General features: G+C 37.9%; 1 protein-coding gene and 1 long non-coding RNA gene across 23 annotated transcripts in view; one reads left to right on the top strand and one right to left on the bottom strand.

The window, feature by feature from the left end:
• LOC106872891 (phospholipid-transporting ATPase IA) overlaps positions 1-22,809 on the top strand; it is a 422,617-nt gene that overhangs the window by 100,702 nt on the left and 299,106 nt on the right. The window lies entirely within an intron of this gene.
• On the bottom strand, positions 5,092-16,252 carry LOC149134595 (uncharacterized). The gene is made up of 2 exons (XR_016242551.1): positions 10,406-16,252; positions 5,092-9,344 (listed from the first exon to the last, which is right to left on the bottom strand). It is a non-coding gene; the product is annotated as an uncharacterized LOC149134595 (long non-coding RNA).

The following is a 22,809-nucleotide window of genomic DNA, read 5'->3' as shown; positions in this document are numbered from 1 at the left end:
AAAAAAATGAATGAAGTATGTATGTTTAGTAGAAAGTGGGTTATACATCTTTAGATTGTATACCTGACTTTCTACTATAAAATTGAAGAAATTGACGGAACGCTGAACTCCAGACTAAACAACTTAAACAACATTTATTTACTTGGTAAAACATATATATCTTTAGTTATACATCTTTAGAGGTGAGAATAACTAGCTGTCGAGTATAAGACCGAAAGATGTAGAGACAGCTTTAAACACACGTCCATGCTCAATCGCTGGCCAGCGTGAAAGAGAATGAATTGAGCGGGAAACGCTTGCTTTATTAATTCTACGCATGCGCAGGCGTTACTACATATGTATGTATGTATGTATGTATAAAACGCGTTGAAATATTTGAATCCTCTCGCTATGATTCCAACAGCAGGCAGTAAAAAAAGAGCAGGCTTGAAAGTGTTACTGCCAGATAATCCAAAGAGCCAGTCTTCAGTGATGCATTAGTGCTAAGAATAACGAATGGAACTATTGTAACCATCTGAAGATGTGCTGTAACCACCCAAAACATTAAGTTCTGCTCACCCATAACTAATCATAGGATGACGAGATAATCCAACCTCTGTACAACTGTCTGATCTGTTAGACATGGCAGCCAAATTTTCTGAAATGAAACCTTACTGCCTCAAAAAAAGAAGAAAAAAAAGGGCCACATTGGGATTGAATGTCCATGGCTGAAATATCGGACTTCCATCAACAATCACTACGGTGGAGATGGAGTATATGTAATCTGGGTATACCCCCACTTTAAAATTTTTTTTTTTTTTTTTTACAGAATCCTATGTTTCAGACCATGGAGAATCCGATTCTGGAAAAAAATTTTCAAAAATCTCAATTTCAAAATTTCGATCCCCCCCACCCCCCAGTTTTTATATAGATCCACAGGGTAAACCTAACCCTAACTCAAACCCTAACCCTAACCCTGACCCTAACCCTAACACTAGTTTTGTGAGATTTGGATGTTATTTCTAGCATGTAAATAGCCTGCTTGGTGGTGGGGGGGGGGAATTGAAATTTTTCAAAAATTTTTTTTTCAGAATCGGAATCTCCATAGCCTAAAACGTGGGATTCCGTAAAAAAATTAATAAATAAGGGGGGGGGGAAGGTTCAGATTACATATAGTCCATCTCTACCATCACTACAATACAAATATATACATGCGTATACACACACACACACACACACACACACAGGTGTGTAAATCTCACAGCATGTGAGTGGGGGTGGGGAGTATCACCAGCGAAAGACCGATAGAATAAGGACCAAAATTAAAAAAAAAAAAACAAACAAACAAAACCAAATATGGTTGATTTGTTCAACTAAAACTCTCCAAAGCGGTGTCCCACAAGTAAAAACAAGAGGTAAAAGATTATATAAATATGTGTGTGTGTGTGTGTGTGTATTGTGTGTATGTGTATGTTCAGTGGAGAAGCAGCGACGAGTGAACATGCTGTAATTAATGATCATAAACTTAAAGCTTATGATTATAATTTACAGAGTGCGAGAGAGAGAGAGAGAGAGAGAGAGAGAGAGAGAGAAAGAGAGAAAGAGAGAGAGAGAGAGAGAGAGAGAGAGAGAGAGAGAGAGAGAGAGAGAGAGAGAGAGAAAGCATAATCTAAATTATCTGATTTTATAAATTACAGTTTGTGTGTGAATATCTGCATGTACAAGTGCATGCATATATAGATATATGGAAGCACATACTAATGTAATCATACGTAGTGACACTCAAAGTTGACAAAATAGCCTATCAAATATGAAAAGACAACAGAACATCGCCATTAACTCTAATTAAGCAGTAGTAGTAACAGCAGCAGCAGTCTATATGTGGTTACCATGGTGACTGGCAACAACAATTGATTGATCTCTAAATACAAAATATTAAGACTAGCATTGATTTCCTCATCCCGCTCCTCTACATAACGTAACTGATCGTTACTCGTTACAGTGGGCAGACTTCTTTCTACGTAATACGATTGTTGCATCAGACAGTGCTGTCAGAAGCCCAGCTTGTATTGAGTGAATGAATACATGTTTGCAGATTGGTACAAGCCACGTAAGGGACCTTGAATAATGCTTGATCGACCCTGTTAGAAATAGCAACTTCAAATCTCCTTCAAATTACACGCTACCACATCTTTAAAAAGGAAGGAAAACACTGGATAATGTTGTAGTATATTGCCACTTAAGTGTGGCTAATGTTGTCCTCGATACACTATGATTAAATAAATAGGTGGACTGGTCACAGCTGAAATAAGGCTTTGGGAAGGTCACAAATGGAAGGGGACTTAAAAAAAGTTAAAAAACAACAATAAATAAATGAGTACTTGAATCAATGAGTTGAAATGTGTTGAGCAGACAACTTAGTAGAAATAGCAGCTGAATATCCTTCAAATTTGAAAAAGAAAGGCTACGTTAAATAATGTAGTCCTAGATATACTGTTGTTGTTGGCACTCCGTAGCTTACGACGTCGAGGGTTCCAGTTGATCCGATCAACGGAACAGCCTGCTCGTGAAATTAACATGCAAGTGGCTGAGCACTCCATAGACATGTGTACTCTTAACGTAGTTCTCGGGGATATTCAGCGTGACACAGTGTGACAAGGCTGACCCTTTGAATTACAGGCACAACAGAAACAGGAAGTAAGAGTGAGAGAAAGTTGTGGTGAAAGAGTACAGCAGGGTTCGCCACCATCCCCTGCCGGAGCCTCATGGAGCTTTAGGTGTTTTCGCTCAATAAACACTCACAACATCCGGTCTGGGAATCGAAACCGCGTTCCTATGACCGCGACTCCGCTGCCCTAACCGCTGGGCCATTGCGCCTCCACCCTAGATATACTATGGCTGAATAAATAAACAGAGGTCACAGATGGAATGACTGCTCTGTGGTTAAACAACAACTGAATATTGAAGGAAGCCTCCACATACTTATTGAACCATGCTAAAAATAAATCAAATTTCCCTCAAATCTCACACCCTTCAAATACACACACTAGTGTGTATTTGATCATAGGGCTTTTTGAATAGAGCTGACCTGGGCGTAAATAACAAGATGGACAAGACAGAGTTTGAACTAGCAATAAAAAGTAGAAAGACTTTGGTAGACGTTTGTTCCCAGAGGCTTTATATAGTAAACAAGTGACTTTATCATATCTTGTATGAAGAGTATAATTACTTTATCAGGCTATGAGATTAATAAACAAAATAAATAATAAATGTAGAAATAATGTGTGAACAGGGTCATAAGTGACTCAATGAAGGGCAGGCAACATCAAAGGTCTGTATTTGAACACTAGACAGATAAAAGATTGGGGCTCTTGTCAGCGTTTTTCATCAACAGAATTTAAGATACAAATAAAGCTAACTCTAACACTCGCCTTCTCTTGCATTCATTCTGTTACATAACTTATTCTTCTGACATTGGCAGATGGCCTTAAACTCCTGAAGGCATCCACACAGAGTCATGTGTATATATACACATACAAACATGTATATACACATGAATGCAAACACAAGCACTTGGACAGATACGTATGAATGCAGACAAGATGTGTGTATGCATACACAGATGAACAGATGAGCACCCATGCAAACAAACATGTATAAACACACGCATACACAATTATGCATTATGCAAACGCATACTGGTGTAAACATACACTAAAATCAAGATCAGAGAGCAAATTTACCTATCTATTTAGCCCTTCCCCCGAAAGATTTGATCAAACAGATAAGAGACTACTAAGATACGAAGGCAGTGAGTATATTAACAGATAAATATCTATGATATATATCTATTTATTGTCAGTTCAAACTGAAAGTGTTTCTGTGCAAGAGACAACATTACAGCACTTAAAAGTATAAAGTCTAGATTAATTCAGAATATCACACTATGATGACGGACTTTATTAGTTAATGTAACATGCAAGGGTTTAAAAGTCCTTTGGTCCAGTTGTGGGTGTCTGGTTAAAAGTTTGCTTTGCAACCATGTGATTTTGGTTCAGCCCCACTGTACACCACCCTGGACAATGTCTTTTATAGCCCTGAGCCAACAAATGCCTACTGAGTAAAGTTAGTGGATGGAAACTTTATAGGAACTGTGTGTGTGTGTGTGTGTGCGTGCGTGCGTGCGTGCGTGTGTGTGTGTGTACAACAAGACTCATCACTTAACCAATGTGGGTTTGTGTGTCTGTAACTAAGCAGTTTGGCCAAAAAAAAAAGCTCAATAGAATAAGTACCGGACCTAAAACATAAGTACTGGTATCAAATTGGTCAACTACACTCTTCAGGCAGTGCTCCAGCATGATAGCAGCCGATGATTGAAACAAATGAATAAAATGATAAAATACAACCTTAAAGATATTTAAGTAATTGCTTAGCCCTAAGTCAGCTTTGAAAGAACAGAACTAAGATCAAAGGTGAGTGCCAGTCTTGACCATCCCAACTTATGTTCAATGCGCCCTAACTTTTTACAGGCAGTAAAGTGTGATTTCATTGATATTTCATGCAAGTTGAGCAACCACAGAAAGACACTTCCTTTTGTTCAATTCTATTTTAGTTTAATCAATGGTATTATTATAAGGAAAAAATAAAATCTAACTTGTATCATCAGGATAATATTTCTATTGTAATAATGTTCAACTTGTTTGTTCCTCCTCGAGCCATGCCTGGCTCATAAGGGCCAGTTTCCCGGTTTCAATGGCGTATAGGTTCTCCACCTGGACAGGTCTTGTTTCAACCATGGCTGCCTCTACGTAATTAATTGTGTTGTTGCTTACTTTGTAAAACAGTAAGGGGAGAGGGTTGCTCGCACATCACCTTCTACCCACACTTTTCCCATCCACATCTTTATCATATGGGGCCCTAACAAAATACGATAATAGGTGTAATACTTCGACCGTGCGAACCAAAGGAGATGGCGACGTGGACGATAAAGGCTCCTTTTTTACCACGTCGCACGGTCGAACACAAAAACAAGATTATATATGATAGAAGGCTCATCGTGGGAGATACGAGAACCAAGTGCCAGAAGGAATTAGAGAGTGACAGACACAACCGTTATGATATATAATGAGAGTGAGTTTATTAACAAAGTGAAACTGTTTGTCTGTGTGCGCGTGCATGCAACATATAAATTTAACACAGTAGATAAATCAGGCCTTTGTGTACAATAGAAGGTATACAACAAATGTTAAGTGACGGACAGTCGTATAAGCAATAGTGTGTGTACAATATGTGAGAGTACAAGTGTGCGTGTGAATGAGAGGAAACACAGAACATAGAAAGAGTGTCTGTAACATAGACTGTAAAAAGTCTTAAAACACTGAGATAGAGAAATACCAGTTCGTATTAAAGTTACACAAGGAGATAGAATGTTCATACGCAGGAAGTTGTGGTCAAGGAGCAGAGCTGTAGTATCACACAATGTGTGTTGAGCGTCAAATGCTGCGATCTGTGTTACCTGGTATAGTATATACTGGCTGGTTAGTTCTGACTGTTGTTCGTGAGTGGAAACAATCCACTCAACAGCGTCGATAAAACCTGGTTTGTTGATATTGGTGTGTCCCTGGTGGTGGGGTTGCTGGCGCACGACATTGTGGTACACAGTACATTGGTGGTGAAGACGTCGGCGCTGGAACTGGCTGTAGCTGTGTTCTGTAAAACTATCACGTGACTTATCCTAAGGCCACGATTGGACGTAATGCCCCCTTCGCAAGCAGAACATGGGGGCAATTGCCGCGCAAAATAAGAACCAATCAGGATGATGGACAGAAATGTCCAAGGTAGCCGAAGGCTAGATATTAGCAGCTTCGTTATCATTTATGATTGAATGCCCGAGAGAGAGGTTTCACTACATAGGTATAGATGCAAATTTATCTAACTACTTGTCTCCTAAAATCAGGCATAACTTGGCGATCGGTCAACTTAAAACACTGTTCTTTGTCTTGAGTTTACTTGGTAGAGTGTGTTTTACCAATAGATCGGTTTTTAACACATTCATGACTGTTATGTTGGCCTTTGCGTCTAGGCATAATCTGAGAGCTGAACAGATCTGCTCCATTGCCTGCATGGAAGATTGCAAATGAATTACACCATTTGAACCATGGCATCTGTTTAGAATTATTAACATGATATCAAGAAAAGGAGACCCCAAACTCACACACACACGCGCACATACACATGTTTACGTGCACATGTGTTTACCTGCACGTGTGTGTATGTGTGCGTGTGTGTGTATGTGTGCATGTGCGTGTATGTGCGCGTGTGTGTGTGAGTTTGGGGTCTCCTTTTCTTGATATCATGTTAATAATTCTAAACAGATGCCATGGTTCAAATGGTGTAATTCATTTGCAATCTTCCATGCAAACATATCCAGCTATTGTACTATTAATGTTGGAAGTACAAAGGTAAATATTAGATTGCTTGGAAAACAGTGTAGGTCAGTGATAGCAGGAACATCCAGGTTCAGTCGCTGAAAACATACTTCAATAAATTTCATCTAATTCATGCAAGCAAGGAAGAGTGGATATAAAAACAACAATATCATCATTGTCATTTTAACACTCATTTTTCCACACTTGCATAAGCTGGACAGAATTCTTTGACACAGATTTTCTTTGACCAGCGAACCCTCATCTATCACCAACATTCACCCGTTTCTAAGTAAAGTAATATTTTCCCTATGGACAGACATGTTCACACAGAATACTGGAAATGAACGACACTGCTGGTATGACAGTGACACTCATTTACGATTGTCACACACACACACACACCTACATACATAGATATACAGTATCTCCTCACCATGTCACAGTTCATCTATCACGGGTTATTATCTAAGCTTACGTCGATTCCTATGTGGTGGTGTTTTGCACTTATAATAAAATAAATATATATAAATTATAAAAAAAAAAAAAATTCAGTACAGTACTATTTCTACTTCATGGATTTTCACCTATCGTGGTGGGGTTTTGGAATGTAACACCCGCAATAGTCGAGGGATTACTGTATACAACAAGCTTCTTTCAGTTTCCATCTACCAAATCCACTAAACCATAATAATTAGTTGGACAAACTATATTTTGCTGAATTAACAATTATGGATTAAATGTTTATATTACACACACACACACACCTATTAAGTAAGAATCCTTATTCCATTCGCATTTAAACCAGCCATATCCAGTCCAAATATTCTATGTCTTACATTCAAACCAGCCAGATTTGACCTCTCACACCTACCCTACAATATTCTAAAACTGCAACAGTTACATAACTGAACTCTCAAAGCTATGTGATAATGTATGATTAATTAAAAACAATGTGAATAAATAAGCTTTGCGTTTGACAAAAATCTGAATGCTAAAGGGTTAAAATGAAAGTAGACAGAAATTGTCCAACTGAATGTATACAGTTCTTGAGAAAACCAATGTTTGGTAGAAAGCTTGCACTGTTTCAGCTGCAAAACCTTTCAATATCATTCACATTACTAGAATCCATTCAGACAGACATGAGCACAAATTTTGCAAAGAAAAAAAAATTTCATTTGACTTACAAAGTAAGCCAAAATAGGTCATATTCTTTAGTATATGGATTTATAAGCTGCTTTTTCATTGGTTGATATAACAAAAGATTCCCCCAAGGTGCACAGATTTGACTTTGGGGAACTGATGTTAATCAAATCTAGTCAGATTCTGCAAGCAGTATAAATTTTAGAGAATATTTTACAATTAAAAAGAAAAAAAAAATTTTATAAATTTAATTTTATAAAATTTCTTTTAATAAAATAAAATGATTTCTTTTATTAAATTAAAAAAAATATTTATAAAATAAATAAAATCTATTAAATTATATAACACATAAACATTGCTGTAGGCCAGATCCAACATGCAAGTCTCTGAGTAGTCACTCAGACCTGCTTAAAATAGCAGCCAAATCCCCCTACCATCTTATAAAAGAGGAAATTACATAATCAAGTTGCACATATCCCTAAAAATATTGTAAGTCTGGTGGAACAAAGCTGAACTGAAATCAATCAACAGAATTCTTACAGCTATTAATTAAATAGGTGAAGATTCCTCATGATTTATTGGACGAAGTTAAATGCTTGCTATGTTGATGAGTTGGGCACAACTATTAACAGTGAAGCATTTCCAAATGCAAACTAAAATGATTTGTTGGACTCAGATACACCAAGAAGTCAATGATATAGATACAGCAGCTGTCACCATGAAAATCCTATTAATTGCAATATTAGTGACATCATACACAGATGTGAATATAATTTTAAAGGCATGGCAGCATGGTTAACAAGCTTGCTTCCCAACCATGTGGTTTTGGGTTCAGTCCCACAGGGCATCATCTTGGGCAAGTGTTTTTTTTTTCATAATAGCCCTTGGCCAAGCAAAGCTTTGTGAATGGATTTGATAGATGGAAATTGAAAGAAACCCATTATTTATTTACATGTATATCTACATCTTCATATATGTATGTATGAAGATATGTGTAGCCTTGCCTTAACATCACATAATGGTCATAAACAAGCAGCACCATTATAGAAGTGGTGTTGTTGGTTTCCAATTTTCTATGAACATGTCTGGCTAAAGAGAAATATTACCTTACATGGAAACAGATGAGGGTTGGCAGCAAGAAGGCCATTGGGCTGTAAAAAATCTGCCTCAAATTCTGCCCAACCCATGTGAAAATACAAAGTGGATGTTACAGTAATGATGGTGATTTGCCTACATCAAGCCATCATGCCCATGTTAACATTTAATTCTGTAAAATAATTTTTGTTACTGGTTTCTGGTTCAGTCCAGTGCTATAGCACTGCTTTCTCAGTTGTAGTTGAATATATTCACCCCAGTACTTACTGTACCAATTTCAAAAGGATGAAAGAAAGTCTACATTAAATTTTAAATACACACACACACACACACACACACACACACACACACACACTTCAAACTGAAAGGGCACAAAATGAAAAACAAACCAATAAAAATAATTTTTCAATTTGGCCATCATCAAGTTTTAAAGGTGGCAAGTAGAATTACACATCCTACCACAGATACAAAAGGGAAGAAGTAGGAAAGAGTTGGATATCCTATCATACCCACCCAATCATCCTTTCTGCTTTATGCAGGTCTGAAACAGACGTTTAGGAGCAGAGATAGTGATAGGAGAAGGGAGATATGGAATATCAGGATATTTATGATATTTCACAAATGAATCAGCAGTAGTAAAATGGTTTTAACAGAAACCAAGACCAATTCCAGCACTTGATTCAAGACCATAATTTATAACACCTGCAAAATAAAAATTTCTTGAGATTAGCCATAGCAAGACTAAATTTCTGTAGAAGTGGTGGGCATATTTAAATTAAATTAATTCCAATATATTGAATGGTACAAAAGCCTGGACTCCAGGCAGTTCATAATGGGAAGAAGGTTTAATATGGAATAAAACTTAATCACCAGTGATTGAATTATATAGGCACAGGTATGGCTTTATGTTTAAGAAGTTTGCATCACAACCATGTAGTAGTTTGGGGCTCAGTCCTATTGTGAAACACAAGGGGCAAGTGCCTTGTCCTATGACACCAAACTAACCAGTGACTTGAGAGTAAATCTGATAGGCAAAAAGTGTCTGGAAGCCCATCGTGTGTGTGTGTGTGTGTGTGTGTGTGCACGCATACAGGACTGTTTGTTGTTACTTCCTCCACGTAGTTTGACTTAGTGATTTGGCAACAAAGAGACTGATCGAGTAAATACTAAACTCAAAAAAAGTACTGGGTTTGATTTGGTAAACTAAACTTTTCAGAGCGATGCTTCAGCATGGTCAGGAGTGAAGGATAGAAAGAAGCAAAAGGCTAAAAGCAAGAATGGTTAAGTTATATTTAAATCAATGTGTCACCTCAGTATCCTCAATATGTGTTCAAACTGATGCTCATCTACATTTAATCCTTTAGCTTTTAAACCGACCATATCTCCAGCCCAACGTTTTCTACCTATTTTATATTTAAACTGGCCAGATTTATAAGAATAAGCAATCACATCATTGAAATCTTAATGCTACATAATACATGATAAATTCAAAGCAATGCAATAAATAAGCATTACATTTAACAGTAAGCTGAACACTAAGGGGTCAAACACACTTATCCTCCATACACACATGACCTAAGTGTCCAAAACTTCTGCACCATCCTGTATCAAATGTAATCATTGTAATGAACTTTCTGAAAGAAATACAAACACACAAAGAACAAAATGAAAACGTTATGGCATTACATGGCCACAAAATTTAAGAAAGGTCTAGTGTACAGCTGAGTTAACTGTCCCTAAGATTTTTTTTGATTGGTACTTACTTGAGAGGTGAAGGCAAACACCGAAAGTGATAGTATTTGAAAAAACACAGAGGAAGAACGATGAAAGTGAATGCTGTTAGCTACCAACTTTTCTACTACTCCACCACCTAGTAATAAAATAACAACGCAAACCCAATCGATCTTTTATAATTTGTGTCATCTCGATATAATGCTTGTCAAAATTGATTTTCTATTATTTTTTTTTTTTGCTTTATGTATTTTTATTTTTGCTCCAGTTCATCATTGAATGCGGTGTCAAATAGTGTTTATTTAATATTCATCAGAAGAAAAGCTGGGTGTAGAAGAAGCTAAAAGACAGCTGGAGTGAGCCAGGAAGAAGAAGAAACCTCCTCACACTGTCTGTCTGCTGTAGTGACATCTCACAGCTTCCAGGATCAAATGAAATGGGTGGAGAAGATATGATTATTCAACTAGTCACCGATAGTTGCTCCAGTTTCAATATGAAAATTTAATTTTCATTCTGACAAGTGATTCTCAGTCTGTTGAACATCCAGCCAACAACAATAACAGTGAAAAAGCAACAATAACTATAGCTACAAGGGAACCTCTATGCCAGGGGTTTTCAAACTGTGGTCCCCGGACAAAACAGGGGGTCCATGGACAGCAAATACTTTTTATGGGCAATTTGATTTTATATATGTTTTTTAATCGAAATCTTTTAATTGACAATAAACCTATTTGTTAAATACTGTTAAATAAATAAATGTAAAAATATGTTATTTTAAGCAAATATTTATGCATAAATTTCATAAGCGCTTATAAGGGGATCCCTAAGGTAAAGCCTGAAATATAAAGGGGTCCGCAAGTCAAAAAGTTTGAAAACCCCTGCTCTATGCAGTTGCTAGCCTTCAAGAAATAGCAGCCAAATCATACGCTACCATCTTGAAAAAACAAAAACAAAAAAAAGTTAACATTGAACAATATAATCATTATCATTTTAACATCTGCTTTTCTAGATTTACATGGACCAGACAAGAATATAATGAAGTAGAGTTTTCTATGGCCAGATGCTCTTCCTCCTGCCAACCTCCACCAGCATCCAAGTGAAGTAACAATCTGCCAGTCTATCGAATGACAGACATTTCAGACATGGTTATGTGGAAAACTGGAAACAATTTACACCAGCTGAATGAGACTTTTGTTTACAAAAGGTCAAGCAGTGTATCAAGGTAGGTCAAGAAATTAGGATATGCTTTTGCTGTGGATTGCAAGCAAACAACACTGCCTACATGATGTGAGACTGTGTTTACTACTAATGAAGACATGAAAAAATGAGGGGAAATACAAAAATCACTCAAATGAATGCAGTCATAATACATACGACTGAAGAAGCTTGACATAATCCTCTGACCCATCAGATCCTGTCAAACCACCCAACCCATACCAGAATGGTTGTTGTTGTTGGCACTCCGTCGCTTACGACGACGAGGGTTCCAGTTGATCCGATCAACGGAACAGCCTGCTCGTGAAATTAACGTGCAAGTGGCTGAGCACTCCACAGACGCGCGTACCCTTAACGTAGTTCTCGGGGATATTCAGCGAGACACAGTGTGACAAGGCTGGCCCCTTTGAATTACAGGCAAAACAGAAACAGGAAGTAAGAGTGAGAGAAAGTTGTGGTGAAAGAGTACAGCAGGGTTCGCCACCATCCCCTGCCGGAGCCTCGTGGAACTTAAGGTGTTTTCGCTCAATAAACACTCACAACGGCCGGTCTGGGAATCGAAACCGCGATCCTATGACCGCGAGTCCGCTGCCCTAACCACTGAGCCATTGCGCCTCCACTACTAGCATGGAGAATGGAATTTAAAAGGCAATGATGAAGGTGTTGTCTTTTATGTTATCTTTTGTTTCATTCATTAGACTGAGACCATGTTGGGGCACCACCTTTAAGAACCTTCGGTCGAATGTATCAACCCCAGTACTTATTTTTTTTTTGGCAAGCCTGGTACTTATCTTATTGGTCTCTCTTGCCAAACCACTAGATAATGGGGACATAAACACACTAGCACCAATTGTCAAGTGTTTAATGCGGGAGGGGAGCAAACAGACACATACACACACACACACACACCTGGTGGGCTTCTTTCAGTTTCCATCTACCAAATCCACTTGCAAGGCTTTGGTCGGCCTGAGACTATAGTAGAAGACACTTTCCCAAGGTGCCGCACAGTAGGACTGAACCCTGAACCATGTGGCTGGTAAGCAAGTTTCTTACCACACAGCCAGATACATACAGTGACCATCTTTCAGTTTGTGTTAACCCAAATTCACTTACGCAAAAAGACAATTGTCATGACTGCAATATCTGAACCACAGCTCTACTCAATTTAGGCAGACATGGGGCTTCACAACAACAGCTAAAGCTTGTGTGTAATGGCTAAGCTTTGCATGCCTTCATTATATATAACAAGCGAAGACGGAGTTGCTGGTATCACATTTATTCCACGGTTAACAGTTGATTCAACAACATATGGGCAAAAATATCATTTCCCAAGTTGGTAAACATGGTATTCACAGGAGTGCTGGCAAAGGTAACTTTGTGGATTTTTGGACCATCTTTCATTTTCTATATCATCTTCATCATTTAATGTCCATTTTTCATGCTGGCATAGACTAGACCAGTGGTTCCCAAAGTGGGTGGTATACCCACCACCTGGGGGCAGTGGAAAGTCCCAAGGGGCAGTGAAGAAAAGTGGGGCGATAAAGGGGTAGTGATTCATGTAAAAAGCAAAATAATGGGTTCATTAGGTTAAGTTTTATTTGTGAAATACAGTTGCTTTGAATTTGCTTCAGAAAGAGGTCTATGCTTGTGATGGTTAGTTGGGATGGGGGCGCAAGGAATATAGTCTAGGTGTCAAGGGGGCAGCAACCCAAAGAAATTTGGGATTCACTGGACTAGACAGTTTGACAGGAGCTGGTAAGCCAGAGGGCTGCACCAGGCTCCAGTCATCCATTTTGGCTTGGTTTCTATGGCTTGATGCCCTTCCTAATGCCAACCATTTTACAGAGTGTACTGGGTGTCACCAGCATGGACTATGACCACGATTTCACTTAGCTTGACGTGTCTTCTCAAGCACAGCAAATTGCCAGAAGTCTTGGTTGCTTGTCATTGCCTCTGTTAGGCTCAACAACCACAGAATATTTCACCACCTCATCCTACATCTTCCTAGGTCTATCTTTTCCACAGGTTCCCTCCACAATAAGACACCAGCAGTTCTTTATGCAGCTGCTCTATATATTAGGGTAACGGTTGGCAGAATTGATAGGGCACTGAATAAGATGCTTTGTGGTGGTTGCTTACATATCCTATATCCTACCGAGATCAATTTTTCCCCGTCTTCCCTACCAGGAGAGACAAAATAATAATGGCCGTCTCTCTCACTCTCTCTCCCTCATGAACACACACAACACAGATTATCAGTATGTGCAGCAGAACCATAAGATGCAAAGATGCATCAAGCAAAAAGTCATGACACTAACATTTCTGCAAGGATAGTCAGTAATAATTACCACGACCACTATCGTTACTACCACCACCACCACCACCACCACAATAACAACCACCACCACTACCATAACCTCCGCCTCCACAACAACTGCAGCTGTCGCCTTTGCCTGCACCCTGTAATAAATGTAATGTACTGCATTTCATTCTTATTGCTGCACAGAGAGCAGAAACTGTTGTTAACGGCAACCATCAATGAATGGCCTCATCAGCAGCAGCTTCAACATAAATAACAATGCTTTCTGTTTAAGGAAAAAGGCTAACAACATTAAAATGGTAGAATTAATCAAAACTATTAACCCCAGTACTAGTACTTCATTTTATTAACACTGGAAGGACGAAAGGCTTGACTTAGGCAGGATTTGAACACACAATGTAAACAAACAAATACTGCAAGGTATTACTTCTGTTACTCTAATGATTCAGCCAGCTTACAGCTTTAATAATAATAAAAATGGTTTCAGAATTTCGCACAAGGAGAGCAGTTTTAGAGGAGAGATAAGCTGGTTACATCAAACCCCAGTGCTCGACTCGTGCTTATCTTAATGATCCTGAAATGATGAAAGGTAAAGACAGTATTGGTGGAATTTGAACTCAGGACATAAAAAACAGACAAAATGCTGCTAAGTATTTTGTCCAGTATGCTAACAATTCTGCCAGCTCACATCCTTAATAATAATAATAATGATTTCGAAATTTGACTTAAGGCCAGCAATTTTCAAGGGAATGGGTAAGTCATATACATTGTACCAGTGTTCAACTGGTACTTATTTTATCATTCCCAACAGATGAAAGGCAAAGTCAACCTTGGTAGAATTTGAACTAAGAATGTGAAAAAAAAAGAGGAAATGCTACTAAGCATATTGCTTGGTGTACTAATGATTCTGCCAGCTTGCAGATTAAATAACCCTTTCTACTGGAAGCACAAGGCCTCAAATTTGGGAAATTGGAGGAAGGGATTAAGTAGATTACATCGACCCCAGTACCTAACAGGTACTTATTTAATTAACCCCAAAAGGATGAAAGGCAAAGTCGACCTCAGCGGTATTTGAACTCAGAACATAGCAGCAGACAAAATACCGCCAAGCATTTCGTCCCACGTGTTAATGGTTCTGCCAGCCCAACGCCTTTGCTTGCAGCTTAAATAATAATAGTTTTTGAAATTTGGCAGAAGGTCAGCAATTTTCGAGGGAGTCGGTAAGTTGATCACATCATGCCAGTGGTCCACTTGTGCTTATTTTACAGACCCTGAATGGATGAAATGCAAAGCCGACCTCAACAGCATTTGAACTCAAAATGTAAAAAGTTGGAAGAAATGCCACTAAGCACTTTGCCTGATGTGTTAATTCTGCCAGCTCACTGCTTTTGCTTTCATAATAATCATGATGATCTTTATATAATAACAGCCACTGGTTGGTTGGTTGATTCATCCAGCCAAGCTTAACACCATATATAGAAATGAGGGACAGAATGACAGATAGAGACAGAGATGTGGGATGATAGCACATACTAGGATAGGTGACAGTCAATGAGTAAATGAACAGTCACACACACACACACAGTGAAAGAGATAAACTCAGAGACACACAGAGAAGATCTCAGAACATATAGACAATAAGTGAAGCTATGAGGCATTTTGTCTGATACTCTAACAATTCTGCCAATCCATGACCCAAATATTTTCTAGTAATAGGTACAGGGCCACAGATCTGAGGGGAGGGGTTTGTAAAAATAATTGTTTTATTTGTCATATGTATGTACGTTTATACAAACACACACATTATTTACACACACTAATATTTGTCAGTATTCTAGTCAGGAAACAGATCATTGAATTTCAGAACAATTTTTAAGAAATTTGGCCAAAACTGAAGCAGTAATCACATTTGAAAACATGCCCTAGTTGCTAGAATATTTTTGAATAGGCAAATTTTTCAAAAAATTCACAGTGGTGTAGAGTACTACTTCAAAAAGAGATATGGAGCACAGAGAGAGAGATAGAGAATTCAAGGTCAATCTATGCCAAGTGATTTCACAGGGTACTTTAGCTCCATTACTATAGCAACAGTTGATACACTTTGATCAGACATCATATATAGGAAACAGTGAATAAAACATTCACTGGTATTGCAGAAGCTTGTTGGGCTGTAAAAAAAAAACTGTGTATGCAAATGAAACAGCATTACTCTTTTACTTGTTTCAGTCATTTGACTGTGGCCATGCTGGAGCACCACCTGTAGTCGAGCAAAACAACCCCAGGACTTATTCTTTGGAAGCCTAGTACTTATTCTATCAGTCTTTTTTGCCAAACTGCTAAGTTATGGGGACATAAACACACCAGCATCGGTTGTCAAGCGATGTTGGGGGGACAAACACAGACACAAACACACACACATATATATATACATATATATATACATATATATACATATATATATACATATATATATACACACATATATACATATATATATACACACATATATATATACATATATATATACATATATATATATATACATATATATATACATATATATATACATATATATATACATATATATACATATATATATATATATATATATATATATACATACATATATATATATATATATATATATATATATATATATACGACAGGCTTCTTTCAGTTTCCATCTACCAAATCCACGCACAAGGCTTTGGTCGGCCCGAGGCTATAGTAGAAGACACTTGCCCAAGGTGCCAAGCAGTGGGACTGAACCCGGAACCATGTGGTTTGTAATCAAGCTATTTACCACACAGCCACTCCTATGCATATGTTAACTCTCTTGTATTTAAACTGACCATATCTGACCCAAATACTCTCCCTAATTTATGTTCAAACTGTCTGGATCCGGCCTCTTACAATGTCATTCTAAAAATAAACAATTGCATCATCAGAATCTTGAAACTGAGATAATGCATGATTAATTCAAAATAATGTAAACAAATAAGCATTAAATTTGATGGAGTAATCTGAATGCTATAGGGTTAAAGTATCTACATTATCTATTCATTAGTTGCAGGTAGGAGCAACAAGCCAACGATTACCAAAGTGTCCCTAAACCAGAATTGACAGGATTAATTAGGTGAGGTGAGGGATATGAATTTTCAAATATTCTATTTGAATTATTGCTTATTGGGGTAATCGAATTGACAGATACTCATATATCAATATTTATAAACTCCCTACCACCACCAACAGCATTCCATTTCACAATAGCTGTCTTTTGATCTGTAAGTTTTTTTCCCAATTTATCAAAGAACATATGTTACCAGCAATGTCACACACACACACACACACACAAAATAAATAAATAAAAACCCATTGCCTTTCACCATCAGTTTCACATCTGTGTCTCTGTAGGCGAACTGAAGATAAACTACAACATATACATAGATGGATAAATAACATCTGATTCCATGACCACGTAAAGTACAAAGATTGTTAAAAATCATTAACATAACATCTGAATTAACATCTGTCTTTTCATGTTGTCATGGCTTGGTCAGGCTTGCATGATTGTATACATTTAACAAGACATTATTAAAATCTAACATGTCTGAGCCAACAAGAGCGGCCCTCTACACCAGTGTTTTCCAACCATTTTTTTACCTATGAACTCTTGATTCCTATTTTATTCAGATGAACCCTCATTGCCATTTGATATTTAAAAAATTGCTATTATATTTTTATGTGGAGGCGCAATGGCCCAGTGGTTAGGGCAGTGGACTCGCGGTCACAGGATCGCGGTTTCGATTCCCAGACCGGACGATGTGAGTGTTTATTGAGTGAAAACACCTAAAACTCCACGAGGCTCCGGCAGGGGATGGTGGCAAACCCTGCTGTACTCCTCCACCACAACTTTCTCTCACTCTTACTTCCTGTTTCTGTTGTGCCTGTAATTCAAAGGGTCAGCCTTGTCACACTGTGTCACATTGAATATCCCCGAGAACTACGTTAAGGGTACATGTGTCTGTGGAGTGCTCAGCCACTTGCACATTAATTTCACGAGCAGGCTGTTCCATTGATCGGATCAACTGGAACCCTCGACGTCGTAAGTGACGGAGTGCCAACAACAACAGTATATCTAGGAGTACATTATTTAACGTAGCCTTTCTTTTTAAAATTTGAAGGATATTCAGCTGCTATTTCTACTAAGTTGTCTGCTCAACACATTTCAACTCATTGATTCAAGTACTCATTTATTTATTGTTGTTTTTTAACTTTCTATAAACCTCCTTCCATTTGCGACCTTTCCAATGCCTTATTTCAGCTGTGACTTGTCCACCTATTTATTTAATCATAGTGTAAATTTATTAGAAACTGAATTAAAAAATTGTTAAAATATTTTGTGTATTGTAGAAGTGTAACCGATTCATTGAAGGATAAATTTTAACAAGGGCCATATGGACTCCCAACGGCCGTATGGATCCTGGTTGAGAGCTACTGTTCTACACAAATAGCTAATATATTACTGGTAATCATTTTATTGACTTTGAAATGATGAAAAAGGTAAAGTTGAACCCGGCATGATTTAAATTCTGGTGGTGAATGAATGTACGTGTAAAAAGTATTGGTATGAGTGTGGTTGCAATGTAAAAAGCACTGGTGATGGTGCCACATAAAAAGCACCCAGTACACACTATAAAGTGGTTGGCGTTAGGAAGGGCATCTAACTGTAGAAACCAAGCCAAATAGACTATGGAACCAGGTGTGGCTCCTGACTTTGCCAGTTCTTGTCAAGCCATCCAAACCAGCATGGAAAATAGATTAAAGGATGATGATTGATGATGTTCAGTACTAGAATTCTAATTCTACCATCCACCTCTCTTGTAATAATGAAACCAATGTAATTAACTATAGTTGTATTCATAAAAACGAGGACGTGCACCTCAAATTACAGGAAATTGTGCAGTTGTTGCTTATCTCTTGGTCATTTCCAGTTAAAGGCATTCCAACTGACATTTTGCCTTTTTAGGGATATCTTGGACAAGATGTTTTTTTCTTTTTTTAAACTTGGCTGGTGTTTCTAGCGGGGAGAGTGAAGGTATGGAGAATCCCTCACTGCCTTTATCATTATGATGGCAGATAAAATGGTGGTTGGGCAGAATCACTAGCATGTTGGACAAAATGCTTGAGGCATTCCTTTTGGTCCTTTACTTTCTCAGTCAAAATCCTACCAACATCTTGTAATAATTAACAGGACTTGATTTCAGAACATATAGACTATAAGTGAAGCTGTGAGGCATTTTGTCTGATGCCCTAACAATTCTGCCAATCCATGACCCAAATATTTTCTAGTAATAGGTACAGGGCCACAGATCTGAGGGGAGGGGCTTGTAAAAATAATTGTTTTATTTGTCATAAAAGCAAATGAAAAGAAATTTTGGCATAAGGCCAGCAGGTTTGAGGAAGAAGCTAAGCCGATTAAATTGGCCCCAGTTTGCAACTGGTACTTAATTTATCGACCCCGAAAGGATGAAAGGTAAAGTTGGCCCCAGTGGAATTTGAACTCAGGGTGTAAAGATGGATGAAATGCCGTTAAGCATTTCACCTGGCATGCTAATGACTCTGCCAGCTCACTACCGCCTAATAAAGTGCTATAATTATTTTACAAACTAAAAATAAAAAAAAAATACGGTGAAAATATTTGTGAATGGATTGAAAACAATTGAAATTCTAATATTGGCTGAATTTACAGTAGGCTCTGAATAGATTCTCTAAAGGAGATAGTCGAAGGAATTGGACAACTGATTATAAAGTCAACAGTTCATACCATGAACACTCAGTAATGTAATTAATATATCAGCTTTTAATCAATATGCTTAGTTAATCAATCAATCAAGGTTTCATTTATCATAACAGACAAATAAGATGATTTAGTCAATTGCTCGAAATTTTGCTGGTAAGTGGTTTTCAAGTTAAGAGATTGGCTCTTGTGATTTCGAGAGAGGAAAGGGGAAGGATCGGTGTCTTGTTGTGTAGTGTCTGGAAGGATTTAGATTTGACCACTGAATAAAGGCTTAGAACATGCTTAATTATACCATGCCTACAATGCCAAAGGAAATAAACTGTACTGATACTTGACCTGCTGGAGATAGTAACTAAATCTCTCTCAAGTCACATCTTAGTATCTTAGGAAAGAAGGATACTTTGAATAATGTAGTCCTAGGTGCATTGTGATTACAAAATATGTATGTTAGATATGATTAGAATGCATTCTCAATCAGGGATGACCTGGGATTTAACAACAACTAGTGTTTTGTAACCACTCCGTACCTATCTATAGCGGAGTAGATTGGCTGGGTATGTGCTTGGGAGATCTTAGTTAAGGGATACAAATTGTTGCCACACACCCAGTCTTTTGGCATGCTAGCTGACCAATACAGGCTACTGATTCCTAATTGATAACCTCTAAACCCAATGATTCCTAATCCAGTTGTAGGAACATCCTGCATAACCGTAAATTCGGGATATTATATTGAATATTCCAATTTTTAAAGGAGAAAAGCCACGAAAAAAAAAGAAACAAAGTGGGGTGAGAAACTCCAAATATTTTGTTTAACTCGTGAAACATTCTAATTGCCTTTAGAGTTTTGGGTTTCTATCAAACTTCCACCCGTGCATACACATAACATTGGAAACTTTGAAATTTCAAATAATTCACAACTCATAAATTATCTGTGAATCTTGAGAAAATGTGAATAAGCCATCCACACATCTATCTCTCAATCTGTCTGTCTGTCTATCCATCCTCTCTCTCTCCCTATCATAGAAACATTATCCAATCTAAGAAGCCAATTAACTTTAGATCCTATCTTCGTTAATGACAGACTAAACTGTCATAAATGCCTAATCAGCTTGCAGTAGATAAAGCATAACAGTTAATAAAGTTTGGCAAACACTGAGTTTCTCATCTCAGTATATCTGTGTGACTTTGTTAAATGAGTGTATGGGCATATACATCACACACACACACACACACACACGTGTGTATGTTTATATTAACACACATACACACATTTCGCTATACTTGTATGTTTATATGTTTCATATATTCTTTTATTCTTTTGTTTCAGTCATTTGACTGTGGCCATGCTGGAGCACCACCTTTAGTCGAACAAATTGCCCTCAGGACTTATTCTTTGTAAGCTTAGTACTTATTCTATCGGTCTGTTTTGCCAAACCACTAAGTTACGGGGACATAAACACACCAACATTGGTTGTCAAGCGATGGTGGGGAGGACAAACAGAAACACACAAATACATATACATATACACATACGATGGGCTTCTTTCAGTTTCAGTCTACCAAATCCATTCACAAGGCCTTGGTTGGCCCAAGGCTATAGAAGAAAACACTTGCCCAAGGTGCCACACAGTGAGACTATGGTTGTATGTTTATCTATAATCTATGTGTGTGTGTGTGTGTGTGTGTGTGTGTGTAGGCATGGATGCTTCCTAAACATAGTTTCAAGCTCAGACTTAGTGTGACAATGTGAGTAAGTGTCTTCTATAGCTTTGAACCTATCAAAACCTTGTGAGTGAATTTCACAGATGGAAATGAAAGAAACCTATTGTACATGTGTGTGAGTGTGTACATGTACATATATATAATGTGTGTGTGTGTGTGTGTGTGTGTGTGTATTTGTAAGTATGTGTTACTGTCTCCCTGCCTGACATCATATAATAGTGGTAAACAAGTGTCACCACCAAGCAGTGTACTTCATTTCCAGTCTTCAGTGTCTTGGTAATGGAGAAATATTGCCTTGGCTAGAAACAAGTGAGAGTTAGCAACAGGAAGGGCATTTAGCCATAGAAAACATGCCTCAACAAAATTCCATCTGACCCATGTGGGCACAGAAAAGTGGATGTTGTGCATGAACTGTAGCAACATTATACTTGTTCCTCAACATTATAATATCCGTTTCGATGTCTCCTGGGTCACTGATCCAGTGCTCAAATTCCAAAGTCAAATTTCAACAACAATAAAAAGTAACAAATATAATCCTGTGTATGTGTGTGTGTCTTATAATTATAAAACTTAGTTTAATGCCACAATTACCTTGGGTGCCTTTAGAGGGGTCCATTCTGTTTCAAGTCCCTGTTTTAAAGAAAACTGCATATCTTGATATGCTCCTTCCTATTATAGCAACCCGTGAATTGTGGATTCTGCTCTCTTTCACCAACACCAGCCTTTGAAGCCCTTCTCAAAGAGAGAGAGAAGGAGAGTAAGAACACAGAGAGAGAAAGGTAACTACAAGACCAGTATCTTAATATAGTTAATGCTAGATAAGGCGGCGAGCTGGCAGAATCGTTAGCACGTCGGGTGAAATGCTTAGTGTTATTTCGTTTATCTTTATGTTCTGAGTTCAAGTGCCGCCGAGGTTGACTTTGCCTTTCATCCTTTCGGGGTCGATAAATTAAGTAACAGTTGCGTACTGGAGTCGATCTAAAAATTTTTGGCCTTGTGCCTAGAGTAGAACAGAATATAGTTAATGCTAAATTTGAAATGTTGCAAGTGAGTAGTTGAAGAAAAAAAAAAAAAATACTATTTGGAGAAGTAAGTTCCATAGGGATTCATTTTGCGGATGAAGGATTGGATGAGGAAAACAATATGCGCAGTATAGGATCTTGAGCAATGGACCGAAACTGCATAGATTTCAGTAGAAATATGAAATGGTAAGGTCATTGAAGCTGAAGTTAAAAAATGGGCCATGACCTGGGGTGGCGGTGGAAATTAAAAAGAACAGTTTCATTTGAGAGAAGTAGAAGTAGGTGGGGCAGAGGTGGGGGGGTTGTAAAGAGGTGAAGGTTGCGGTTGGTGGTAAAGGGGGAGGATGGAAAAGG

This window comes from Octopus bimaculoides, chromosome 7, assembly GCF_046866305.1.
Source record: "Octopus bimaculoides isolate indiv1 chromosome 7, ASM4686630v1, whole genome shotgun sequence".
In the NCBI taxonomy this organism is placed as follows: Eukaryota; Metazoa; Mollusca; class Cephalopoda; order Octopoda; family Octopodidae; genus Octopus; species Octopus bimaculoides.
Note: the sequence above shows the minus strand (reverse complement) of the source record. Positions and strands in the feature narration are given on the sequence as shown.